This window comes from Lipotes vexillifer, unplaced genomic scaffold (genome assembly GCF_000442215.2).
Source record: "Lipotes vexillifer unplaced genomic scaffold, Lipotes_vexillifer_v1.1 scaffold1275, whole genome shotgun sequence".
In the NCBI taxonomy this organism is placed as follows: Eukaryota; Metazoa; Chordata; class Mammalia; order Artiodactyla; family Lipotidae; genus Lipotes; species Lipotes vexillifer.
Genome location: NW_006770093.1, coordinates 1014990 through 1024047, shown reverse-complemented (window position 1 = coordinate 1024047; position 9058 = coordinate 1014990). Strand labels below are relative to the sequence as shown.

The following is a 9058-nucleotide window of genomic DNA, read 5'->3' as shown; positions in this document are numbered from 1 at the left end:
CGCTGACAGCACCGCCAAGGAGGAGACCCAGCCTTGAGAGTGGGGTCAGGCCTGGCCGGGGTCTCAGAAGGGAAGGTCTCAAGGGCCTAAACCCTTGCCTCAGATGGCCTCTACCAACAGCTCACAACCAGGGACCGCTTGTTGTAGATGGAGCTCATTTTTGTGAGTTCATTCTGCAGGTTTGAATTCCCCAGGGTGATGTGTCATCAGTAGCACAACCCTGACAGTGGGGTGGCGAGAGTGGGCCCACGGGATTTCTTTTCCCCAGAGTCTCTCCTACCAGCTTGCCCGTCCTCCCACCCTGGCCCTGAAGGTCACTCTAATTCAGTGTCCCGTTTGGGTTTGTAAACAGCCCCAAACTTCTGAACGTATTTCTTAATGTACTCCTTGGTTTTGTGTCTCACATCCTCATTGCACTCCAGGTCCTCGGGGTTTGTACAGTAACTTATTCAGCTCCTTATTCATAACGCCATGAGTCAGCTTGCGAGCTAGGTGTTTGAAATCTTCAGTTGTGGTAATTCTTCCCACTTTGCGGTCAGGTTTCCAGTAAGGGTTCAGGCACTGGACGATGAACTGGGACATCTCTTTTCTGAATACTTGTTTGCTTTTCTCAGCCAGCTCACTGGAGGCGTCTGCTTCTGCTGTCTTAGGCCTTTTTGAGGTCTTCATGGGATTTTCATCATATGTTGGGGTTCCCCGGTCCATCTCAGCTTCATGCTCAAGGCTGGCATCATCTCCTGGGCTTTCCCAAGTAGGAGGATCCCACTGAATCTGCCTTGTGATCACATGGTACTAGTAAATCTTCCCTTCTGGGTCTCGGGCTGTCTTCCAGTTGGGAGGTAAGACAATGGTTTTTGGTTTGGGAGGAGATGGGGGTGGTAAATCCAAGAGGTTATTTGTCACAACCTTTTCAGGTGGCTGTAAGGGCTGAGGCTGCCCTGGTGCAACTATTGTAGTCACAGCTGTGGCTGGCTGTACCACCACTCCTTGTGGGTGAGCTGTGAAAATCTGTTGTCCCTGGATGTACTGAAGACTTGGCTGGGCATAGCTCTGTACAATTGGTGGAGTTGTCTGTGAATAGGGTGATGTCACACCATAGACAGTTGGACCAGCCTGTCCTTGATAATATATGGTTGCTTGAGACTGTGCAGGAGAGTACTGCTGCTGTACACTCACGGACTGTTGGTTTGAATCCCGAACACCATAATTCTGTCCCTGGACTGGGCCTGGGGCTGGCACTGGCAGGATGGTGATGCTGGAGTCTTGGTGTACCACACCATCACTTTGGGCCACATACTGTGAACTGGAAACTTCCACAGGGGCTGCCACATGTGGCACCACTGGCACAGGTGGAGGGGCAGCAAGGGGTTCTGTAGAATGTCCCACCAAGGGCTGAGAATAATCATAAGGAGAAGGAGAGCACACAGGATCCATGCTGGGTGTGGGGAGGTGCACCTTTCTAGCATTAGGATTGCTGGGATCCACATAGGCCTGCATGGGGTAACCTGGTGGGTAGCCAGCAAAGGGGTGATGAGGGGCATGGTAGCCAAGAGAGTCATAGGGCAGTGGAGACGTCATTCCAAGGTTCTGCATCTGCTGCTGTTGTTTTTGAGCCTCCCGCTGAGCTACCTCCTGCTCAAACAACTTTTGACGCTCCTCTGTAGAAAGTTGATTGTGATCTTTAATCCGTACTTTCTTTTTAGAAGTTGGTGTATCATATTTGCCACCTGGCCTTTTTGTTCCCCGCTCATAGGCAGAAGGTGGTGGTGAGAGGGAGCCCCTTCATTTCCTTTTCTCTTTATTTTGAGTTTGTTTGTCTGGGTCTCTCTCTCTTGACCTGTTAGGAGTCTTTGGGGCAACTGTTTGATCTCTGAAGCCAACAGCATCCCTTCCTCGTTCGGTTATTGTGCTCTCCTTTTCAGTTTGCCTTTTCTTTGGAATTTGATATACCTCCTTTAGATCTTTCCAATTGTCCAGGAGCTTGGTGGCCAAATCACTTATATCTACTGTTTTATGTGGCTGTTCCTGGCTCCTCTCACTCTCCACATCAGATACACCCTCCTCTTCATCTTGGGATGGTGTTTCCTCAGCAATAGGTTCATCTAGTTTTGTGCCCTTGCTCTCTTTAGGCTCTATTTCAGTGTCAGCCTCTGGTTCAGATGTGGGTAGCTTAATGGCCTCCACAGCAATGTCACTATCAACTTTAGATTCAGGCAGCTGTTGTGTGAGTAGCTTTGTTCCTCTTCTTCTATAGGGACGTTTTCTAACTGGTCAAGGTCCTCTTTGCCATCCTTACCTTCTAGCTCGCTGGTAGCATCAGAGATCGCACTGTCCATGCCATTTTCACTTGTAATTTTAAGTCTGCGAAACATTAGCTTCTTGGGGGTGTCTGTGTCAGCTTCTATGCTCAGCTTGGTGGAAGGATCAGGTGTGTTGAGCGGTGTGTGAGCACGTGATGTATTCTCGCTAGAATACCCATCTCCTTCGCTCAGCTGAGGGACAGCAGTCTTGGTTTGAGACCAACGTTGAATAATAGGAAGCACTTTGCTTTCCTCCAACATATTTTTGGTAGGAATGGGTAAATGTTCCAAAGTCTTTATAATCTCTTCCTGAAGCTCCTGGTTACTTTTCCGGCCATCACGTAGTTCTGCCATCCAGATCCCCAACAAAGGCAGCCCATGACGTTCCAGAAAGGACTTCAGGCAAGACTGTGAATGTGTGTTCTGTATGAGCTTGAGACAGGTAAGTTTCTGTTCCAAAGTTTCAATTCTAACCATTAGCCAGGATAAGCTGAGCACCTGGTTTTTATCAGAGAGGCCCTCACCATTCTCCATCAGAGCTTCTAGCTGTCCATCCACCGAATCCTTCCGAGATCGTTCTTTCTTCATTTTCCCTCCTGCTGCTCTGATGCTGACTCTGTTCTCTCCTCCCAGGTAACCCCGGCAATTAGCCGACCCACAGAAACATCTCTGTGCTTCCTTGCCATATCTTTGGAACTGATAGTCAAATGTTAACTCTGAGCCTGAAGGAACCAGTTTGGTGGTAAAAATCCCAACTCTCAGTTGTCCGTTCACAGTCCATTTTTGAGTCTCACAGTTTGGTTCACAGCTGTGATTCATGAACCGGGAGCAATTTCCTTTCTGAGTGGCATCTATTATCTCATCATTCTTCAGGGCCATGAAATAGTAGTGGATGTTTTTGTTTCGTGCATACTCCTTTACCCGGGCCTTAAACTCTTTATGATCAAGTACCTCTCCACGATATTCCAGGACAAAGGTATTCGAAGGAAGGTCTTTAGCAGCTCTCAAGCCCCCAGCCTTTCTTTTCTGTGAGTATGACTTCCACATCTGCATGCTGTTTTCTTTGAAACCGTCTATTGGAACAATAATCCCCATTTGGACAACGAGACGAACATTCAATCGTGAGGAGACGATTAAGACAATCTTCCCCACATGCTATTTCACCTTGAGCTCTTTCATCTTTAGAAAGAGGTGTACACTCACACTGCATTCGCTTAAAATCCCGATGGGATTTATTCTTCTTTCTTTCTGTTAAATAAACATTTTCTTCAATCAGATCAAGGTAACAAGGCATCTTCCCTTGTTTGGCACATTCCTTCCACCGCTCTGGGTCCCTGAAGTCCTCCATGACACACGAAGGCCCAACGAATGCTGAGCCTAGAGGCACTGCTGTCTCTCCCTACTCTACCTCCACTCTAACTTTCTTTCTGTCCTGAAGCTCACCATCACTTTCAGAATCACTCTCCAATTCCTGTCTCCTTTTTTTAAGAGGCCCTCTATCTTTCCTATCATTTTTTTCTAAGTTTTTCGAAAGATCTTTCTCCTCATTCACAGCTAAAGAGTCCTTAATGGAATTGCTGCTTATTTCAGGTGCTTGCACTGACCCCTTGTCCTTCTGAAGGGACAGAAAAAATTTATTGGACTGGCCTGAAAAGTGAGACCCTCCACGTTGATCCCAATTCTCCTCCTCTTCACGGTCATCTGTTAAGGAATCTGGTACCTGCCCTTGAATTCGCTCATACACAACCCCAGTTCCAGGCGGTCTACCTGCCGATCTTGGATCCCAGTAGCCATTGGCTTGCCAGTAATTACGTGTCCCACTATACTGTTCTGCACTTTGCTGATACTTCTGTCCACCACAGGCTCCATAGCTGCTGTCAGGTTGCTGATATGTGGTAGTAGTCTTTTCTTGTTGAGAGAAGTCCCACCCTAGATTTCTGAGCTCTTCTGATGGTGAACGGAAACCATCCACTCGGGAGATCTCACAAGAAGAAAAATTTGACTCTGTTTTTCCCAGTCTACTATCTGGCCTGTTAGGGAAAGTGGTCTGTTGCCGAGACTTACTTGAGACATCTTCAAAATCATCAGAAGAATAAACTGGCAGCTCTTCTTGCTGCCTAGAAGTTATTTTGGCTTTCACTGCTTCCTCAGAATTTGGATGACCTAGAGGGTCAGATTTTATGTCTGTATGACTTGTACTATCAACCCCATCACTCTGAGGATGAGCAATTTCAGACAGGTGATTATCTGTCTATCTGTTTTTGGATGGGCTGTGTAAAAGACATTTCTGAATTCTTCTCTGTTGCTTTATGAAAGAAGAACTTCCCAGTTTGAGGACAGGCTTTACTTGCTATACTCTCAAATTTTTCCTCATATGAATGCCTCCTTGGCTCCAATCGCTCATCTTCCCAGTGGTCAGAATAGTGTCTATAACTTTGACTGCTCCGAGAAGAACAAGGACTTGTTTCTTCCATGGGCAAAGTAGAATGCTTTGGCACAACCACCACAGACTGAAGACGGTTTCTTGGAATACTGCTATCATCAGAATCTGTATCTTCCGAATCACTTGAACTTTCGGAAGAACCAGAATAATCTTCATGGACAGTGGATACAATCTCTGAGGCATGACCACTACTGTCACATTTTAAGGTATATGTTACACCATCACTGTCCTCCATGATTAAATTCAAAGCACAAGAAGAAAATACAACTTCTGAGTCATCAGAAGTACGTGCCTGTCCTCGTCCACCTTCTTCATCTAAAGAGATTTCTGGTCTTCCTCTTCTATCAGGCAGGATGGAGACCCCTTCTTCTTGAGCCTCTTGCACACATTTCCCAGATAGTCCATTATTGCGCCTGTTTTCCCAGGAAGCAAGTCCTCTTCCTGAATCAGGAAGGCCACTACCTACTTCTATTATTTCTTTCTCTGCATGCTTTAAAAACTCTGAGCTTTTACTCTTCAGCACAGCATCCCAAACTGGAGATGTATTCTCTCCACATTGCAAGAGAGTTAAATGGTCTACGTTTGTCCCTGGTGGAAGGCTCTGAAGAGATGAAGCAATACATGAGCTCCCTGTAGGTGGATATAAATCATCAAAATGATTAACAGAAGCTGAACTAGTACAACCAACACTCTGCTTATATTCTCCACATGCAAATTTTGAGTGCTGATCTGTCAGACCTCCATTATCACATATAACTGTTTTTGATTTCAAATGCACATTCATGAAGCTATTTGAAGAAATATTCGTTACTAAAGGCTCAGTATTTTCAGCTCCGGAATGACACAAAGAAGGGCGGTTGTCGTTTGAAATACAGTATATATCTGAATCTTTGGTTTTACAGCAAGAAACTCTCACATCAACTGGTTCTTTAACTATTGTTTTGGAATAATCTATAGTTCTAACTGGCAAAGATATGAGTTGATCCTGGTGTGGCGACAGTGGAGGTTCTGTTTCTCTAAATGGGCTTTCTGACTTACTGTGCTGCATGCGAGTATCATCCAAGTCTTTTTCTTTACATCTATTAATGTTTTGAAATCCATTTGATGAAAGCATGCACGTTTTGACCAAAGGGGATACCTCTGATCCAGTCACACTATCATCAGAAGACATCAAAACAGTGTCATGTTTAGAAGTGCAAAATGTTGCCAAATCAGATTCTGCCCCAGGAGATCCGTTTATATTAAATTCGGTGGGACAATAACTTCTTAATTGATCATTCTTCACTTTACATAAAGAGTCTAATTCCTTAATACTATCATGGCTATCATGTCCTGTAAATTCAGACTTAAAAACAAGTGATTCATCAAGCTTTTTAAAAGTAGGTGAATCATTTAATCGATTTGATGGAGATGGAGACCCAATCTTCTCTCTTTCAGGAACTTTACTAAGCACTCTTAATTCACTACCTTTTGAACAAGGAGTCTGTAAACTAAAAGAATGAGACTGTTTGATTTCCTCATTCAATTCTGTACAACAGAAAGAATTTTAAAATTGATCAGACTTGGGTGCAGGTTTTGAAGGGGGAAGATTTATAACGGGAAGCACTCTTACCGTGCTTGGAATATGATGGCCCGCGTCGGAATCCCTGTTCATTAGTGGGAGAATAACATCTTTTCATTGCTTCATTTTCTGAAGTCCTTTTGGATTCTCCTTCTAATTTTGAAGAATCCTTTCCTCTTTTTTCCATCTCTAAGTAAGAGGACTCAGTTTTACAGTCTCCATCAGATTTAGAACAGGAGGATGGCGTCCATAGGTCTCTGTAAGAGCAAGGAGGAGACGAGGTGCGCCTTGAGTATGTCTTCTTATACTAACCATCCGACTCGGAACTTTGTCTTGACCTGTTATCTGTATATGGCCGAGACTAGCGTGCCCTCTCTCGATAAGGGGAACTCCTATGGTAACGACCATCATAATGAGAGTCGTCATAATGGGATCGTTCTGACCGAGAATAGGATGAAATAGTTCTAGGACCTCTGTCAGATTTAAATGAGACCTGCTCCGCCTTCGCTCTCTCTCTGATCTACAGCGAGAAGATATATAACGAGTATCTCTTTCAAGTTTTGAGTAGCTAAAATACTTATCATCTCTCTCTGTTTTAGATCGTGAAGATTTGAGGAGCTCTGCTTAATGTGTAATGCAGATGCACACTGGGCATTAGGGAGGCAGAAGGCCCGAACAGAATTCTGTGTTTAATTTTTTTTTGTCCTGCCTTTAAATTTTATTCCATCAGAGGTATGAATGCCAGAGGGGGATCCTCTTCCAAGCTTGCCTTTCCTTGGGTACTCTCCCTCTGCCCTAGGGTACTGTTAAGAGTTCTCAACACGCAGTCATCCCTCAGCATGAGCAAGGAATTGGTTCTAGGCTCCCCCTGCCCGCCCCAGTCCCCTGCGATTGCTGAGGTTTCTTATATAAAATGGAGTAGTACAGTCTGCCCCCAGTACCCCGGGGCTCCACATTGGAGGATTCTGCATCCGAGGATTAAATCTACTGCAATTCAGTTTACAGTTGGTTGAATCCGGGGTGCAGAACCCATGGATACAGAGGGGTAATTGTATTTATTTCACTCTATTATAGCTTAACAATTCTGGTTAAATTTACCGTATTCTGTCTCCTGGTTGGACCTAGATTGGTAGAGGTGTGATGACTTGCTTGAGTTTGGGACAAAGAAGTGAGCATGAGTAGCACTTTCTCCCCTCTCTTTGGGAATAAGCTGCTCACAGAAAGCATGCCCTGGGCCCCATTTCTCCATAAGTCTTACAAGGGCAGGCAGCAAAATAGTCTGGGTCCAGTGCTGTCTGTGGCTGCATGCGTATGTCTGTATCATTATGGGGCTCAGTGTAAGGAAGCCCTCTTTTACACAGATATAAGGCTGAAATTAGAGAATGAGGGTTATTAGTAATAAAGATAATACATCATGTTCCACATACCTCTTGTCTACTTATGAATTACTTTAGAACCTGGGTGGGGAAGAGGTTAACATGCTTCACTTAAGGGAAGAAACTTATTACTGTTTCTTTTGACAAGTTGAGTGTGAATTGATTTTATCACTTTCTAGGCTTGTTCTATTCATAATTAACATATATTGAAATTTACATTAATATAAACAAACAATCCTGCAATATTTGCTGTCAGAAAATAGTTAAGGGACAACCTTCAAATCCAACTTTTGTGTAGTTGGGCCTTCAACTATAAGCAGGTTTTAATTATTTTTCTAAGTCTCTCATGCTTTTCATGGTGAGTTGAATATCTTTATTATATAAAAAAAAAGTTTCTCTGTAAAACTAAACGTTTTAAAGAACCTATACAACATACATAAGGGTCCCAGAATGCTCACTTTTCATAAAAATGACATCTATTTCCATAGACGAGTTCACCAACATCCTGACAGCTGATGGAAAAGTGACACATAGGCTTTAGGGTCTCGATCACAGATTCTGTCACCTAGGAAGCTTTCAAGTACAGCAAGTAATAGAAAAACCCAACTGAGAATGGCTTACATAGAGTGAACCAATTAACTTCCTTTGAAACTACAGAGATACATGTTGCTAGAAGTGAGACTAGAAGCTCACATAATGTGACTTAGAACCTAGTTTCTTTCAGTTTTTAACTATCACTTCCCTGGTGTTGACTGTTTTTGGACAAACTCCCTCCCTCCCCCCCCACCCCCCAGTTCATAATCCTAAACTGACTTTGAGGAACTCTAAGAATTACATGAATCCTTTTTGTGAAACAAAGAGAATCTATATCATATATTCAGTGAAAGTGTCTAAGAGTCACTGATTGGACCAACTTAGGTAATCGTGCCAATTCCAAAACATTCAGAGATGGCACATTCAGATTGGCTCTATGAATCAGGGCCTTTCTCTGGGGCAGGTGAGGCCCATTTTCCATCGGTGAGAATGGAGGGACGGGGTAGGTACTGAAAAGAAATTCAGGCTATTACTCCAAGAAGGAAGAAAAATAGATACTGGGCAGCCATATAACGGGTATTCATTATAGCTACTTCCAGAGTCTATTTCCTATTTACTCAAAGAAATTTAAGACTCAAGGTAACCCCGAAATTCACATATTTTCTGCATGTTACCTAACACATTTTTAGAAAATAAAAAGGTAAAATAATGTGAAACGGTTTAATTCCTATAAGTGATCTTAAAATCAAAGAGACCTTGCTACAAAAGTGAAACTTTATCTAGAGGATTTTATATTCAGTAAAGTGTTCACATTCAAGAGCAAATTCTCATTCTGATGATTCAT

At 43.5% G+C, this 9058-nt stretch overlaps 1 pseudogene; it reads right to left on the bottom strand.

The window, feature by feature from the left end:
• Window positions 1-314: 314 nt before the first annotated feature.
• LOC103068748 (histone-lysine N-methyltransferase SETD2 pseudogene) lies at window positions 315-6919 on the bottom strand (annotated as a pseudogene).
• Window positions 6920-9058: the final 2139 nt, after the last annotated feature.